General features: G+C 44.2%; 1 protein-coding gene across 5 annotated transcripts in view; it reads left to right on the plus strand.

Moving 5' to 3' along the window:
- Positions 1 to 8,289: 8,289 nt before the first annotated feature.
- The window catches only part of SPDEF (SAM pointed domain containing ETS transcription factor), a 131,908-nt gene continuing 126,322 nt past the window's right edge, over positions 8,290 to 13,875 (plus strand). Inside the window, exons 1-2 of one of the 5 annotated variants that reach the window (XM_040424171.1) lie at positions 8,321 to 8,359; positions 8,606 to 8,793. The gene's annotated coding sequence lies outside the window, so the exon portion shown is untranslated. Of the gene's footprint in view, positions 8,360 to 8,393; positions 8,794 to 13,875 lie in introns of those variants that run through there. The other 4 variants (XM_040424173.1, XM_040424174.1, XM_040424172.1 and 1 more) reach the window with 4 other exon arrangements.

Here is a 13,875-nt window from a genome sequence, read left to right on the forward strand (position 1 = left end):
AGTATGGAGTGGCAGAGGCCTAAATGTTTCTGGCGCAGGCAGAGGTCGCAGCAGAGTAAGGGGCCGTGGCAGCAGGGGTCACTGAGGCCTGAGCTCCCAGTCTCGTGACAAGCAACCCAGAGATTCTTGAGTGGTTGACTCGATCTTCGACTTCGTCGCAAGTGACATTAGACACAGCCAGCCAAGAGTCAGTGGGTTCGTGAGACACAACCCTTAGTTGCCATGGCCCTGGAGCAGGCCCTGCGACCTCATCTGTCCTCAACCTGCCTCTGTCCTTTTCTGTTCCCAGAGCCACAGAAGTATTGTATGCTATGGGCTCAGCTCCACTATACAGCGAGGACAAGGTACTAGAGGACAGTCAGCAGCTACTGCCCAGCCAAGATCTGGAGGAGACATCCACTGCGTCCTCCACTAGGCAGGAAAGTTGTGATAAGGAGAGTGGCGCGGGAGCTGGTGTTGTGAACGGTCAGGCTCCTGACCCAGAGACCATTGAGGAGGACATCAGTGACGTGCAAACAGTACTCGATGATGATGTAGCTGATCGCTCTTGGGAGCCGCGTGATGAAGGGGCTTCATCATCATCGAGAGAAGAGGGTGGCAGCTTGCCCGTGAGCCAGCGGCTGAGCCAGCAAGTTGCTAGCATGGCCGGGAGTCAGCAGGGTGGCAGCAGTGGGAGGTCGGGAGCCAAACGTGCCAGGGGTAGACCACACACTTTGCTGGAGCCTACTTTCCCGGGAAGTAGTGGTGCAAGGGTTCAAGGAGGCAGCGGCGGTAGCATTCAGCCAGTGCATAGTGTTGGTGGTAAAATCACCTACTCAGCGGTGTGGCAGTTTTTTCTTAAACCGCTGGAGGAGTTGAACGTGGCCATATGTAGAATCTGTTGGCAGAAGGTGAAGGGAGGCCAGGGTGCCAATGTTGGCACTATGGCCCTCCATCAACATATGCAGCGTCGCCATGCAGTGGCCTGGGAGAACCATGGCTCCGATATGGTGGTCCATCCTGCAGCAGTAACCGCTGCATCACCCAGTGGCACGCACCCAGTTTCAGGCAGTCAAGGCTCCACCACCTCATCCGAAGAGAGCTGTCTGTCATTCCCATCATTTGCTGGTGCCGATGCACATATGCCACCAGCAATCGATCACCAAAACGATTGCCAAGACACAACAGTATGCGTGCACTCGTCCAACGGCGCAGAAGCTGAATGTGCTCCTGTCCAAGTTGCTGGTGCTGCAGTCCCTCCCTTTCAAAGTGGTGGACTCTGCACCTTTCAGAGAACTAATGGCTTGTGCCGAGCCGAGGTGGAGAGTCCCAAGCCGTCATTTCTTTGCCAAAAAGGCAGTCCAGCCCTGCACAAATATGTAGAACAGAAGATGGGCCAGTCCTTGAGCCTGTCGGTGTCTGCTAAAGTGCACGGTAATGCCGACGTGTGAAGCTGTAACTATGGTCAGGGACAGTACATGTCATTTACGGCCCACTGGGTGAATGTGGTTTCTGCACATCCACGCCAGCAACTTGGCCAGGTGACGCCGCTTCCGCCTCCACTTTGCCACGCTGTTGGTCCAGAGACAATGTCCACCTCTGCCTCCTCATCCTCCACCGTGTCCTCAGCCTCCACTGCAGGGACAATTCACAGTGCTCCTCCAGCATAGCACATGTGCAGGGCACGGCGGTGTCACGCTGTTCTGCACCTCGTTTGCCTGGGCGAATGGAATCCCCAGTGGAGGAACTGCCCCATGTCCTTCATAAAGAAATCGAATCCTGGCTTTCTCCCCTACAACTCAAAATCGGAAACATGGTGACCAACAACAGGAAGAAGATTGTGTTGGCACTGCGTCAAGGAGGGCTGAGCCATGCGCCCTGCATGGCACACGTGTTCAATCTGGTTGTTATGCATTTCCTGAAGTCTTCCACCCATCTGCAAGACATCATAAAAATGGCCAGGAAACTTTGCATGCATTTCAGCCACTCATGCACCACAAAGCAAACCCTCCTTGAGCTGCAGCGGCATAACGGCATCCCCCAACATAGGCTGGTAAGCGACGTTTCCACCCATTGGAATTCCACCCTCCATATATTGGAACAACTGTACGTACAGCGAAAGGCCATCGATTTCCTGTTGATCCAAGCGGACAGGAGTACTCCCCTATGTAACTTCGATGTCAGCCAGTGGCAGCTCATGCGTGACACCTGCCGTTTGCTCAGGCCCTTTGAGGATGCCACGTTATTTGTCAGTCGCCAGGACTACAGGATGAAAGACATCATTCCACTACTTCATGCCCTGGAACAGATGCTGCTAAATATGGCTAGTGAGGGAACTGGAGATGTAGCGTCTAGATCTCATGGCCACATGAGCCCTGTGGGGGCTGAACTGGAGGAGGAAGAGGGGGAGGACATTAGAGCACAAGCAATGTGTAGCGAAATGGCTGGTGATTCGACACAGGTGACAGGACAGGAGGAGCAGGAGAAGCAAGAGGGAGATGAGGAAGATGAGGCAGATGACCCAGGCACACCATGGCAGTATGCAGTGGAGATGGAGGCAGGGAGTCCCTCCGAGTCTCTTGCGCAAATGGCCCGATGCATGCTCACTTGCGCGTAGTGACAGACGAATTGTCACCATTCGCCAGAGGGATGACTTCTGGCTCTCTACCTTGGACCCTCACTACCGGTCCAAAATGGGGGGCCTTTTTTACACCCGCTGAGAGGGAGGAAAAACTTAACTACTATAGAGACATCCTATGTAGTCAGTTGGCTGCTGCCTATCTGCGCCATGGTCCATCCTCTCATAGATCTGACCGGGAGCCTCTCTGTGCTCATGTTCAACTGCCATGGCTACTGGGGAGGGGTGGGGTGGCAGGAGCGGTACAAGCTCCATCAGCAGCAGCCTGAGTCTAGAGTCACTGATGAGCAGCTTTCTTCACCTGCATAGTGAAGTAACTACTCACCAGCAGCAGCATCTAGACCTGGAGCAGAACCTGAACCAGCAGGTGGTGGCATACTTGGAGTGCACTCTGCCAGCCGTCATTGAAGATCTGCCGGGCTACTGGGCAGCCAAACTGGATTTGTGGCCTCAACTGGTAGAGTTTGCCCTGGAAAAGCTGTCCTGCCAGCCAGTAGTGTGGCATCAGAGCAGGTGTTTAGTGTGGCGGGAACATAGTTACCCCAAGAAGAACTCACCTGTCCACTCAAAATGTGGAGAGACTGACCTTTGACAAGATGAATAAGGCATGGATCAGCCAGGATTTCCACCCACCAATTCCTGATGCATCAGACTAGATCACCCATGGTGCCACACCAACACTTTGACAAAAGAGACTGGTTTCTTCTGGCTACCTGCCTCAGCTACTATTCTGATGCTGCCACCCACCCGATACCACACATCTGATGCCAAGTGCTCCTTCTTTCACCCACCATCTTCATTGGGTACTGGAATTGCCACCCACCTCCAAACTATGTCACCTCCTGATGCTGCCACCTCCACCAGACTCTGTCATTGTACCACTCTGTGGCTTCCTGATGCTGCCGCCACCTCCAGACTCTGTCATTGCGCCACTCTGTGGCCTCCTCCTGATGCTACTGCTGCCGCCACCTCCACACTCTGTCATTGTTTCACTCTGTGGCATCCTGATGCTGCCGCCACCTTCAGACTTTGTCATTGTGCCACTCTGTGACCTCCTCATGCTGCTGTCACCTTCACACTCTGTCATTGTGCCACTCTGTGGCCTCCTGATGCTGATGATACCTTCAGACTTTGTCATTGTGCCACTCTGTGACCTCCTCATGCTGCTGTCACCTTCACACTCTGTCACACTCTGTGTCCTCCTGATGCTTTCACCACCTTCAGACTCTGTCATTGGGCCACTCTGTGGTCTCCTCATGCTGCCGCCACATCCACACTATGTCACCTAGGCACTCTGTGGCCTCCTGATGCTGCCACCACCACCACACTCTGTCATTAAACATAGAATGTGTCGGCAGATAAGAACCATTTGGCCCATCTAGTCTGCCCAATATACTGAGTACTATGGATAGCCCCTGGCCCTATCTTATATGAAGGATGGCCTTATGCCTATCCCATGCATGCTTAAACTCCTTCACTGTATTTGCAGCTACCACTTCTGCAGGAAGGCTATTCCATGCATCCACTACTCTCTCAGTAAAGTAATACTTCCTGATATTACTTTTAAACCTTTGCCCCTCTAATTTAAAACTATGTCCTCTTGTAGCAGTTTTTCTTCTTTTAAATATTCTCTCCTCTTTTACCTTGTTGATTCCCTTTATGTATTTAAAAGTTTCTATCATATCCCCTCTGTCTCGTCTTTGTTCCAAGCTATACATGTTAAGGTCCTTTAATCTTTCCTGGTAAGTTTTATCCTGCAATCCATGTGCCAGTTTAGTAGCTCTTCTCTGAACTCTCTCCAAAGTATCAATATCCTTCTGGAGATATGGTCTCCAGTACTGAGCACAATACTCCAAATGAGGTCTCACTAGTGCTCTGTAGAGCGGCATGAGCACCTCCCTCTTTCTACTGGTAATTCCTCTCCCTATACACCCAAGCATTCTGCTAGCATTTCCTGCTGCTCTATGACATTGTCTGCCTACCTTTAAGTCTTCTGAAATAATGACCCCTAAATCCCTTTCCTCAGATACTGAGGTTAGGACTGTATCACTGATTTTATATTCTGCTCTTGGGTTTTTACACCCCAGGTGCATTATTTTGCACTTATCCACATTAAATTTTAGTTGCCAGATTTTTGACCATTCCTCTAGTTTTCCTAAATCCTTTTCCATTTGGTGTATCCCTCCAGGAACATCAACCCTGTTGCAAATCTTTGTGTCATCAGCAAAAAGACACACCTTACCATCGAGGCCTTCTGCAATTTCGCTGATAAAGATATTTTGTGCCACTCTTAGCTTTCTGATACTGCCGGCACCTCCAGACTCTGTCATTGTGCCACTCTGTGGCCTCCTGATGCTGCCACCACCTCTAGACTCTGTCATTGTGCCACTCTATGGCTTCCTGATGCTGCCACCACCTTCAGACTCTGTCATTGGGCCACTCTGTGGCCTCCTCATGTTGCTGACACCTCCACACTCTCTCATTGTGCCACTTTGTGGCCTCCTGATGCTGTCAGCACCTTCAGACTCTGTCATTGGGCCACTCTGTGGTCATCTCATGCTGCTTTGACCTCACCTCTATGTCATAGGGCCACTCTGTGGACTTCTCATGCTGTTTCCACCCTCCCAACTTCATGACTAGACCACTATTTAGCCTTTTTGGCTTGGCTGACTTCAACATTTATTTAACTCCTCTTCTGATCTATCAGCAGGAAGGAAAAATGAGACGCACAACCGATCCTGTCTGTGTAGCAGCTGTAAGGCCTGTATGGTCCCATCAGAATTGGCTTATGATTTTATAGCCAAAAGCAGGAGTGGGTACAAAACACAGAAGACATGCAACTATTCTGTTCACGTGTCATCTTTGTTTTGCATCCACTCCTGTTTTTTTGGGCATTAGCAATACCGATGGATTACTGACCAAATGCTGACCAAGTTGAGGCAGATGCTCAACAGACAGGATCTGTTTTTTGTAGGTTATTGTTCTGACAGATCAGAGGAAGGGCAAAATAATCATTGACGTCACACAAACTTACTGCTGACACCCTCTCCACTCAAGGGGGGGGCTCTACTTTTATAAGCGTTTAATCGAACAGGTTCTGTAAACATCTATGTGGAATCAGCTGACGACGGTGTAAAAGGAGTGCGCTTCTTCTTGGCGCTAATATCCATTTGTAAGGCTGAGGTCATGCTTGATTTATTTGGTCAGTTTTGGCCCCGATGACTGGCCAAAAAAAAGTGAAGTGTACAGTGATTCTAAGTTCGACGTCTGCCATCTGCATGTCATACGGACTTACATTATTATTTCAATACCAAAGCAGACTCCCTATGCGTGTTACTGCAAGGCACATTGTTCTACACCACTATAAAGGCTGTCTGCAGCCAGGAAATAGCCGCTTTTTTACGTAATTCGCCTCAAACTAATTCGGATAGGCAAACTGGCGAATCAAATTCTCTCATCTCTAGTCTTCACCAGCCTTTCCCAGTAATCTAATAGCCCAAAATGCAATATGTCACCAGGAAGACAACATACAGTTTAGTTATTCCAGTCCTAGTGACAAATCACCCTATCTCTACCCCTAATGATTGAGTCTCCCACTACCAGCACCTGTCTGGCCTGCCCAGTAGTCCTGGTCCCTCCTTACTGGAGTTGAAATTCCCTGACTGGCAAGAGAATTTTCTAGCTACAGCAGTGCTATCCCTAAACCTACATCTGCCTCATCTGCCAACTTTGCAAACTTTTGGGGGGTTAGCCTCCCTGACACTGCTCCCTCTACCTCGCCTTCCGTTACCCAGCTAGGTACCTGACTTTCCTGCTCCTCCATACTACCACTCTCTCCCTCATCTTCCCCAGCGAGTGTCTGCTATTGTCAAGGTATCTAAGTGTTGCAATTCATCAACAGAATTTAGAAACAGGATACGGGCTTTCAAACATGCAATTTTCTCACATTTTGCACAGCAATATGCACCCTCAAATGAGTGTTCCAGGACTGCATACATTGCACAAGATGTGCACCGGACTGTACTGTCAATCATGCAACACATACTGGCTAATGGAGATTACACTAGAAAAGAAACAAAGTAAATTATACAATGCAATTAAACTGATAAACAAATGAATAAATGCAGTTCCCTCCTTAATTCTCTGAATCTAAAGTCATGTAATCTCAAGTCACACATTTAAGACAACACACACTTGCACACTCCCAAACTCTCTTTTTTAGTCTGCTTATAAACCTTCTATTCCCAATCATCTGCAAACCAGTCTGTAGATTTTTTTCCTTTGGATTTCAAGGGGGTATAGTCAAGTATGTATGATTCGGGGAAAAATAACACTGTACGTACACCACCTGATATAACATTACATTATTGTTTGGTGATACAGAGACTCCTGAGTGGTTCTACACTGTGTGGTCATAAAGCCTCCAAGCCATTTGCACGTGGCCTTAGGGTAGGGCTACACAAAGACAGAGTGATGTTACTGACTGACAATAGGTGTCTGCAAAATTGCATACATCTCAATGTATTACTTTGAACTGAAACTATAACTCAATAGTTAAAATCAATCAGTAACACTACAAAAAGTCTTAATGTAGTTTCAGCATTCATAATTTGAAAAATAGACCACTAAAAAAGAGAGCCTAAATTTGTACAGCATTTGTTATGTATGTTTAGCTGGAACATTTGAACAGTGAAATCAACTACACCATACAGCTAAGGCGGGTCTGCAATACACAGGGCACCGGCCGTGTGCTCCCCGCATCACGGATGCAAACCCATTCAATTGAATGCGTCTGCAATCACGGAGATGCGGTGCGTAGTGGAAGCACAGATCGGAAGCACTACAGAGTACTTCCGTGGTGTTTCTGGCCGTGCGACCGCACCGCAAAAAAAATAGAAGATGTTCTATTTTTTTGCGGTGCTGACAGATCACGGACCCATTCAAGTTTAATGGTTCTCGATCCGTCCCGGCCCCGCACCGACGTTGCCCGTGCATTGGGGACCGCAAATTGCGGTTCCCAATGCACGGAACGGACGCACCACGGCCGTGTGCATGAGGCCTAAGACTGTAGGTGTAATGTATAATGACCCAATGCATGCCAAAAGGATATTATTTTGTTGTGCGCTTGACCAATAAAGTCATTGCCGGGTACAATAGGAAAGTCTTATGCCATTTATGCTAACAATGAAGCACACACATGATGCAGCTTTAGTCCAACAAACTAATTTAATTCCCCCATAAGCATACATTTTAAGAAAATATTAATTGTAAGATTCGTAAGCCAGAAATGGGTGAAAATGTTTTTACAAAACCAGCAAGGAGAAAAGCAAATACTTTGAAGCTTTGCTTTCTATACTAACATAACATTTACATATTTTTTTTAAAATTAGGATTAACATGGTGCATTCGGCATGTCTTCTGTTAATACTGTATATAAATATATTTTATATACTTTTAGTAGGATTAGAATTTATTTGAAGAAGCATAATGTACAACTAGTTTATTGTGCTTTGTGCCTTTTAATTTGCTGTGTTCGCTGAAGGGTTAAGCGGGCAGGTCCCGCACCTGTTAAATGTGAGCACACAGGGTGTGTTTACTCAGGTACGGGACAGCACTATATAAACTAAGATGATTCCATTAGAGAGAGGAAGGAAAAAGCTAAGAAAGCAGAAAGAGAAAGAAAGGGGAAAGAAGAAAGGATTGTGAATCTACCAAAAGAAAAAAAAGAGAAAATTGATTGAGGTAAATAGAAAAGATGCACAATTATACGAGAGTTAGGCTGTAGACATGACAAGTAAAATGGAAATTAGATGAGATAAGATACACTATCAGAAAAATTTTATATGGAAAAAAGCAAATCATAAAATTTTTGATGATAAAGATGAAGCCAAAGCAGGTCAGATATACTACAAGTAGAGAAAGTAATGTGAGATGGAAGAAGAAAGTGGGAGAGACATGCCTTACACCAGGGACACGTGTCTCTTCCAGGATTTAAAGCATCGTCAGCGAGAGACAGAGGGAGGAGCGGAAGACTTGGAGAAAAAGAGGAGGGAAAGGAGAGGACTGAAATAAACACTGACTAAGAGAAGGAGATAATACAGAGGTAAAAGAGAGGTGTCAAACATTTGATGCCAATGAAATTGTAAATTCCTGCAAGGGACACTTATTCTGGACAGGTAAAGTTTTAACTAGAACTTTTCAGAGGGTGGCACCACAATACTTTAGTGAACTCATAATCCCAATTGTAGAACTTGAAATCTTATTTTTACACTTTAGTAATATTTGGTCTGCTGTAGTGTGTTGAATGCTGTCATGTTTTGAACCTGTGTTGCTTTAAAAGGATCTAGTACTTAGTATGTGGTAGTATGTAATAGGTCTTATTGTAGGACATATTTCCATAGAATTGGTTCCATTTTATGAGCTTATGTTACATTTGTTATTTGGGGATAAGAGGTGGTTAGCATTTCGGATTCTCTATATTTTATATTATCTTGTTTTAGTTAGTTCCTAATAGATATTAACCAACAACTCAAATTTCATTGAGGAAAACTTCTTATGCCTTCCAAACCATGATGTTCAGTAACTACAGAGCAAAATGTCTTTGTTGTGAATAAAGCTGACAATCATGAGAGTTTAGTATGTCAGTGTCACTGTTCTTCCCTTGTGATTGCTTGTGTCATTGTGTACTTGTGTACAGAATGCTCTGTTAGTTTTTTGTAGTGTTTCCAAAACGTTAATTGCTTTTTTAAGGTGAACAACATATAGAAACTTGCCATCAACATGTGAATTTGTGCATTTTGATATACTTTTTTAAAAAACTTTTATCCATTTTATCTTAGTACTTTTACTATGTGTCTTCTAATACTTCATAGTCTAGTTCTACATTTTCTGTAGTAAAACTTTTTTGAGACTGATTTTTAGTTAGGCTGGGAAAAATGTTGCATCTCATAAAGAATTACCCTACATTTTAGGGTATCAAAAGTGTTAAAGATTCAATATGCTGGAGGGATAAACCATTTGACCCGAAAATAGTCAAGGCTGCCATTCTCTTTAACTTACTCCTTGGAAGAAAAGACTTTCATTATTCAGAGCATGGTCTCTTTTAACAGGTTTAAAAATGTCTTTATCTCTGTTCAACCACTGGAATATATGGGATTTTAGTATTTTAAGCACAACTTAGCAACGTATATAACACAATTACAAGTGACCCACATAAGCAATTACTTTATGAAGAGCAATAATTTTCTGCCAGAACCAATAAATTGATAGTATTCTAATGAGGTATCCCAGCAATGGTTATATTTAACCCTTTCATGACAAGCACTGAAAAGGCCTAAATGACCTGACACTTTTTTTTAGTGCTTTAGCACATATGGTGGTTTACCAGCCCTAATGTTTTATTTGTTGGAAATAAAAATCATTTTTGTGACATTTTATGATGTGACCTCCTAGGGCTTTTTATTTATATGTTTTTTAGAGGTTTTCTTTTCCATTTGTGTATAATTTGGAGAAAACTTCACATTTTTAAAAAAAAATTCAAACTATTATCCATATATTTGAGAGTTTTATTTCCCTCAGCTTTTGTATGTATTGATTTTTCCCCCAGCTTAGTGAAATGTTGTTCACATTGATTTTTTTTCTCTCTGTTTAGAACTTCTAAATTAATTTCTCTAATATATGACATTTTTTCTCAGGCCTAGTTCACACGAACATTTTTCTTGTGAGTGTACGGGCCGTTTTTTTGTGTTCCGTATACGGTCCGTACACGGAACCATTCATTTCAATGGTTCCGCAAAAAAAACGGAATGTGTTCCGTATGCATTCCATTTCCATATTTCCATTTTTCCGTTCCGTTGAAAGATAGAACATGTCCTATATTTGGCCGCAAATCACGTTCCGTGGCTTCATTAAAGTCAATGGGTCCGCAAAAAAAATGGAACACATACGGAAATCCATCCGTATGTCTTCCGTATCTGTTCCGTTTTTGCTGAACCATCTATTGAAAATGTTATGCCCAGCCCAATTTATGTAATTACTGTATACTGTATATGCCATATGGAAAAACGGAAAGGAAACGGAAACACAACGGAACTCAAAAACAGAACAACGGATCCGTGAAAAACGGACCGCAAAAAACTATAAAAGCCATACGTTCGTGTGAACTAGGCCTCACTGTTATAAATAATATCACTAAAAACAATACAATTTTAGGTTCAAAAAGTATTTATTGAAAATTCAACAGGGTAAGATAAATTAGAACATGACACATCTGGTGGTTAAGTTAGAAATACACATGAGACATTGTTGTGACCGAATGAGCAAAGGAAATGAAAGGATGTATAAAAATGTGAAAAAAAGATACACAGGTAACAGCTGGATGCAGGAATGAACTGGCCATAGACCCTACAGGGAAATTTCTTGGTGGGTCGAAGCCCAGGGGTCTACCCGAGCCCTCCTCATGTAGGCTGGTCAGGTGCAAAACTAATTAATGCTATGAGCATCAGGCACTGATGCACCTGGCCAGCAGCCAGGTGCCCTCCTGAAATCAACTGTCCTCAGTATGGTGATAGGGAAGTATTTTATGTTGCATTGTGCTATTTGGTTTTGCTGGGGCGGTATTTTGTGCAGTACTATGGCATTGCTGGCCCCATCTACTTCTGCTGTCCCCGCCTATTTGTGGTGCGTATTGGCCCTGCCTACTTGTTTTCCCCCACCTTTTGTCAATTTGGACCTGCATACAACATGGGGCCACTTTTCATTTTGGGGAAAGAAAAATATGAGAAGAGTGGAATGGAGTGGACATACCCATGAAGGGAAGAGTAGAAAGGGAGAAGGGAAGGAAGATAGAATGATCTGCTAGAGATTGAGCTATCACAGCCTGATTTACGGATTTCACACTGAATAGCATTATGCAGCTTACTGAAATATATACACGCTGCAGAACAAAAAACTGTTTTAATAAAAACCTACTAGATAAAATATTTTAGCACAATACACATGGGAAAAATAAATGTAAATATATATAATCCCCAAAGGTGTCCATAGTCTTTTAAGTCAGCTTTGTGAACATTGTAGAGTAGATGAGAGAGATGGCTACAGAAAGGAGGCTGTCGGAAAGCTAGACTGATTTCACACTGAACAGGACTGAGAAGACTGCAAAGTATGGCAATACATGCAGGTTGCAATTACAAGGCCATATTAGCCAAAAAAAATACATGCTTATCCCAAAGGTGTCCATAGAATTTAAATGTGATGGTAAAATAGCCCAGTAAATTTTCTAGAAAAATATAGCCTGTATGAATTGTTTGTGAACTTATGTTTCCATGATCTGCAGAAAAACAGTCAGTTTAATCCGGCTAAACCTGCATTTAATGGATTAGTGTTTAAGTCACCCAAACATGGAGTATTCGCCACACACGTCACTTTTGTGTGCAACAGTGGATCAGAGACAGTCATGATCATATTGCCCGGTAACCTGTGCTATTCTGTCCTCGAAGAAAAAAACATCTGTATGAAATTGACAGCTTATTGAGGTAGAATAGGCTTTCATAGACTTGGAACTGTAAGGGTCCATTCACACGTCCGCATAATGGGTCCGCATCCATTCCGCAATTTTGCGGAACAGGTGCAGACCCATTAATTTTCAATGGGGCCGGAATGTGCTGTCCACATCCGCATTTGCGGATCTGCACTTCTGTTCCACAACAAAAATAGAACATGTCCTATTCTTATCTGCAATATGTCCTATTCTTGTCCCTGTTTTGCGGACCCGCAAAACACATATGGACGTGTGAATGGACCCTAAGGCCTCTTTCACATGGGCGTCCCGTATTTGCTCCGGATATGTCGCGTGTGCATTGCCAGAAAATCGCGTGAGTAGGCACGCAATTGCAGTCAGTTTTGACTGCGATTGCGTTCCGATGTTCAGTTTTTTCCGCGCGAGTGCAATGCGTGTTGCACGCACGTGAAAAAAAAACTGAATGTGGTACCCAGACCCGAACCCGGACTTCTTTAGTGAAGTTCGGGTTTGGGTTAGGTGTTCTATTCATTTTATTATTTTCCCTTATAACATGCTTATAAAGGAAAATAGCATTCTTAAAGGATAACTGTCATATATATATTTTTTTTTGCTAAAGTGTAGGGCAAGTGATAGGTAACAATTTTGCAATAGACTTTATTTAGCCAAAACGTTTATTTTTGGTAGAAAACTGGGGCTGAAATGGCCCTTAGCAGCACTCTTCAAAAGAGCGTTGCTAAGGGCCATCCGTCCATTAGAAAAGACGGGCTGTGCAGACGCTGTCCTTCTGACTCGTGCTTCCTTGGGAGACAGAAGGCTGGGCACAGGAGTCTTAGGAGTTAAAATTACATTTATATTCCCCCTTTCTATGCAAAACATTTTTACTCACCTCATACAATTGATCGCGCAGCTGGCATTGTCTTCTTGCTTTTTCTTTCAGGCCCTGCAAAAGGACCTTTGATGACGTAATTACACTCACCACGTGGTGAGCGTGGTGACGTCAGTGCAGGTTCTGCTAAATGAAGATAGAAGATTTCTATCTTCATTCAGCAGGACCTGCGCTGACGTCACCGCGCTCACCACGTGATGAGCTCAATTACGTCCTCAAAGGTCCTTTTGCAGGTCCTGAAAGAAGAAGCAAGAAGACGATGCCATCTGCACGATCAATTGAATGAGGTGAGTTAATTGTTTTTATTTTTTAACCCCTCAATCCACATTTTAGTAAGCATTCCGTATTAAAGGATAACTGTCATTTATTTTTATTTTTTTGGCTAAAGTGTAGGGCAAGTGATAGGTAACAATTTTGCAATAGACTTTATTTAGCCAAAACATTTATTTTTGGTAGAAAACTGGGGCTGAAATGGCCCTTAGCAGCACTCTTCAAAAGAACGTTGCTAAGGGCCATCCGTCCATAAGAAAAGACGGGCTGAGCAGACACTTGCGATTTTTACGCAGACCCATTAATTTCTATGGGGCCTGCATTGCGTGAAAAACGCAGAATATAGAACATGCTGCGATTTTCACGCAACGCACAAGTGATGCGTAAAAATCACTGCTCATCTGCACAGCTCATTGAAGTGAATGGGTCCGGATTCAGTGCGGGTGCTATGTGTTTACCTCATGCATTGCACCCACATGGAATTATCGCCCGTGTGAAAGGGGCCTAAGGGTGTCTTCACAAGCGGCAGAGGTTGCTGCAGAAAATTTCTGCTTCTGAAAATCAGTCCCATGCATCTCAATG

Source organism: Bufo bufo, chromosome 3, assembly GCF_905171765.1.
Source record: "Bufo bufo chromosome 3, aBufBuf1.1, whole genome shotgun sequence".
Taxonomy (NCBI): domain Eukaryota; kingdom Metazoa; phylum Chordata; class Amphibia; order Anura; family Bufonidae; genus Bufo; species Bufo bufo.